Here is a 4,896-nt window from a genome sequence, read left to right as displayed (position 1 = left end):
AGTAAGCCTCCTTTTTGGCAAGGAGACATTCCCGGATGTTGATGTTGATTCACTGTAACCCATTTTTGGCTTACTGTAACCCTATTTTTTCCTGTATGGGCCGTTTAGTATGAGATTCTAATCTGAAAAGAGTCTCCGTAAAAGAGATGTTTGAAGTGTCATGTTTCCTGTTTCCCAAAAGCAACACAGAATATTAGCCTTAAAAACAGTGTTGTCGACTTTGGCAAGTCTTGCAATATTTGGTATTTTTTCATAATGTCAGCTCTTGGATGTATGTGATCATTAGAGAAAAACTTGACTTTTGTTACAAAAATGTTTATAATTCTCATGGTTGAAAAGTGAAGCTTGAAATCAGATCTCTAAACGCTGAAGAACAGACGAACATAAGTCTTGCCATTTACTGGGTCAGGCGGTATGTGTATGAATGCAGTATCCTGTGTCACACAGTGGCAATGAGTAAATGCTGAAAGGGAGAATGAATTGGGTATGACCAGGGGTTTTTCCACTGTTCCTCTTTCACTTCCAGCCTCCAGCATTTAAGGAACCGGAAGTTCTAATTCAGAGACTATATCCCATGCCCCTTTCTTCCAAGCATTTTTCCAAACTATTTTTTAATCTAACTAAACAACTATCAGCTTCCACAATGTGGTGGCAATGAGTTTGACACTTTAATTACATGCTTTGTGAAAAAGAACTTGCTTTTGTTATTTTTAAACTTACTACCTACTAGTTCCATTTTGTGACCCCCTATTTCTTGTCTTGGCAGAGAGAGTAAACAATACATTCCTATTTACTTTCTCTTTGCCATTTACTTTTTGTAAATCCTTACTGTGTTCCCTTCTCAGTGTCTCTTTTCTAAACTAAATAGGCCCAGCCTCTTTAGTCTCTCCTCATATGGAAGTCCCTCCATACTTCTAATCATCCTTGTTGCCCTTCTCTGTACCTTCTTTAGTTCTCCTGTATCCTTTTTGAGGTGTGGGGACCAGATCTGGACACAGTATTCAAGATGTGGACACATCATGGATTTATAAAGGTGCATAATGATATTTTCATTTGTGTTTATATTTCTCTTCTTGGTAAGTCCTAACATTTGGTTTGCTTTTTGGATGGCTGCTGAGCACTGAGCTGATGTTTTTAGTGAACAGTCCACAATGACTCTAAGATCTCTTTAGAATCAGAGAATTGTAGAAAAATAAGGTTGGAAGGGCCCTCATGAGGTCAGCTCATCCAACCTCCTGCTCAAGAAAAGACCATCCCTAACTCGATTATCCCAAGCAAGGTTTTGTCTAGTTGGCTCTTAAAAATCTCCAAGGATGGAGATTCCACAACCTCTCTGGGTAACTTGTTCCAGTACTTTACTACCCTCCTAGTGAGAAAGTTTTTTGTAATATCTAAGCTCAACTTTCCTTCCTGGAACTTGAAACCATTGCTCCTTTTTCTGTCGTCTGCCACCACTGAGAACAGTTCAGCTTCATCTTCTTTGGAACTGCCCTTCAGGTCAGGCTGCTGTCAAATCACTCCTCAGTCTTCTATGCTCCACACTAAATAAGCCCAGTTTCCTCAGCTTGTTCTCATAAGTCATGTTCCCCAGCCCTCAAATCATTTTTGTTGCTTTCTGCTGGACTCTCTCCAATTTGTCCACATCCTTTCTATAGTGGGGGGCCCAAACCTGAACACAGTACTCCAGATGTGGCCTCAGCAGTGTGAATAGAGGGGAAGAATCACTTCCCTCAATCTGCTGGCAATGCTCCTATTAATGTAGCCCAGTATGCTGTTAGCTTTCTTCACAACAATGGCACGCTGTTGGCTCATATTCAGCTTTTTGTCCACTGTAACCCCCAGGTCCATTTCTGTAGAGCTGCTGCTTAGCTAGCCAGTCCCCGGCCTGCACCTGTGCATGGGACTCTTCTGTCCTAAGTGTGAGATGTTGCACTTGTCCTCATTGAACCTCATGAGATTTCTTTTGGTCCATTCCTCCAATTTCTCTAGGTTTCTCTGAATCCTAGCCCTATCCTGCAGTGTATTTCCCCAGCTTGGTGTCATCCACAGACTTGCTGAAGGTGCACTCCATCCTATCTTCCAGGATGTTGATGAAGACATTGAACAAAACTGGCCCCAGGACTTACCCCTGGGGCACTCCACTTGATACCAGCTACCAACTAGACATCAAGCCATTGATTGCCACCCTTTCAGTCTGACAATCCAGACAGTTTTCTGTCTACCTTCTAGTTCATTCATCCAACCTGTACTTCCTTAACTTTCTTGTGGGAATGGTGTGGGAGATCATATCAAAAGTCTTGCTAAATTCAAGGTATATCATGTCCCCTGCTCTTCCCACATCCACGGAGCCAGTCATCTCTTCATAGAGGTGGGAGTATGTATCTACATGCAAGTGTTTATATGCATGTTGTAACTAAAATGTTTTTGTTTTCTTTTTACATTAGGGAAATAAAATGACATAAAGCTTTTCTTCCTCTGTGGCAGGCCTCTGGTGCATAAGAACTCAAGTGCTGAGCTAGACATTGGTCCTCAATGGTTCATCAACAAATGAACTTAGAAACACAGATCTCAGTATATTTCAGGTAACAGAGACACAAAAATGGTACCTGCTTTGTCTAGGATTTCTTTTATGAAGACCTGGGTCTCACTTAGGGGTTTTAGATCCAGACAAGGGAGCTCCATTTCTGCCAAGTTTCATCCAGTAAAGAAGGAAGAAGACAAGACATTTAAACTGGTCTGTTGGCACCTTTTTGGTCAGAACCTCCTGGCAATCCTGTTAGTCCCCTGGGCAGTCTCTTTTTGGTCTGGGCTGGCTCAAATGTGTTTTATTCTAATTTCCTATATAGGAGTGTAGGAGTATCAGGTAGCCAACTCAACCAACAGGGAGCTGGGAAGGTCACATAGACCCACCACATACTCCTTTGCAATCGTCTTTAACCCCTTAACCTTTCTGCCATAAAATAAACATAAATAAACTAGCCACAAAGACTGCTGTGAGGAACAGTTGAGTACTATTTATTACCTCTGTTAGACTGAAATCCTCAGTTGCCTCAAAAGCAGCATAACCAGGGCTATATCAATTTGCTTTAGTTCTTGCCAACCACATTGGTGTGGGGGGCATAGTGTGGGTAGGAAGATGGACTCTGTAAGAGGAAGGGGAAGAGCATATGCACCAGGATCTGACCCTCTGCCTCACTAAAGTTTATGTTTAAATAAAATATAATGCACTCACCCAGCAGTTCAAAGCCTACACTAGAGAGTAAAATAATTATTTAATGCTAAATATATAGCTTTGAAGCAAACATACTAGTAAGAAGTCTTATAAAGGAGCCAAATTATTACTATGGAGCTTATCCCATAAGATTTCACTGAATATTCTATTATCTTATTCAATTTCCCCTTGACCTAATTTTTGTCCCCCTGATTATAACAATCATAGAAAATTTCTGAAATGCTCAAGGTGGCTTTCCTAATAAAACCAGCTAAGCCTAAATACTACCCCTTTGCTCTTTAAAATGTAAGCCTGGTTTTAAATTGATTGACTAAAACAAAATGCCCTCCTTATTCCTTAAGGGATTTATCAGATGAGCTCAGGTCACACTGTTAGCTCTTGCATGGGCTTCCAGGGATTTTGATTTTAAGATGATGAGAAGTGATGAATCTTGGTCATATGAAAACCCTGAGGGATATGAAATTTTATTAGGTGGCAGATGCAAAACACAATTAGCCTTCAACCCAACCATTTCATTGCTAGTAAAGGGTCTATCCAAGTCAAGCTAATTGTCCCCACTTGTCTAGAAATCCATAAAAAGATCTATGACTCAGAGAAATGCTGTTAATAACCCTTTTTTCCCTCTCCTACCTCTGGCCCCTGTTAAGATCACAAGTTAATACAATAAAATCTGGGATGAGATCAGTGCTCTCTGTACTGGGCTGGAAGAGACATATCTCTATTTAAGTCACATTTACTTTGAACTGCTTTAGTTACTTTCCTTTCAGGGACAGGACATTGACACTAACATTCAAGTAAATTGATTATCTGTTTCTAGAGGTCTCCTATTTGTTGGTGTTCATGTAGCCAGTACTGTTTTTTTGTTTAGCTGCCATAACCTTTGTGCATTTTAAATTTCCCTGTGGGGAGGGAGAATACTAAATTTCACAGGTAAACTATAAGGGCTTTCAAGATTATGTTCCCACTGTAAGACCTATTTTAGGTAATTAACCAGTGGTATTCACATTTATACCTTACTTTTGAGATATGAAGAGGTGTTTAGGCATAGGAGATCATTTTTTAAAGTATTATTTTGACAGTTATTGCTAGGCTTATGAGAAAAGAGCTATGTTCTTTCTAACTTGCATCACTGTAATAAATATTGTTGCGGTGGGTTTTTGTTTTTATTATTAACGGGCATGTCTATAAACAGTGCTAATATGCTACTGTGCAGTATTATTAAGCTACTGTGTAGTAGCATCACTAAAAAGGCATATGCCAGCTTTACTGCACAGTAATGCTGGTTACTATGCATTGATTTAGCACTTGATTATTTAAGTACTAAACTTAATGTGCAGTAACTACAGTGCATTAATGAATGTGAACAGTATTAGCCAAAAATAAATAAATAAAAATCTAGCATTCTCTCATAGCTGCAGCTATCCTGCAGGGCCATGGATAAGTTCTATCATCATTTGTTTTTTTTCTTAACACTATGTGTTACTCTTTACTTGGAAACTGACTGGAATGCCTCTTGTACAATAGACATACAAAAAAAACTAGAACTCTTGGTTCCAGAATGATACCTTTTATTAGCCAACTGGGAAATCACAAGAAAATTGTCCTTTTCTGCAAGCTTTTGGGATCAAAATCCCTTCATCAGGCTCTGGGAAAGGTATAGATAT

The sequence above is a fragment of the Gavialis gangeticus genome, unplaced genomic scaffold, assembly GCF_001723915.1.
Source record: "Gavialis gangeticus isolate Ggan-Ray unplaced genomic scaffold, GavGan_comp1, whole genome shotgun sequence".
Classification (NCBI taxonomy): domain Eukaryota; kingdom Metazoa; phylum Chordata; order Crocodylia; family Gavialidae; genus Gavialis; species Gavialis gangeticus.
This window is presented reverse-complemented; position numbering follows the sequence as displayed.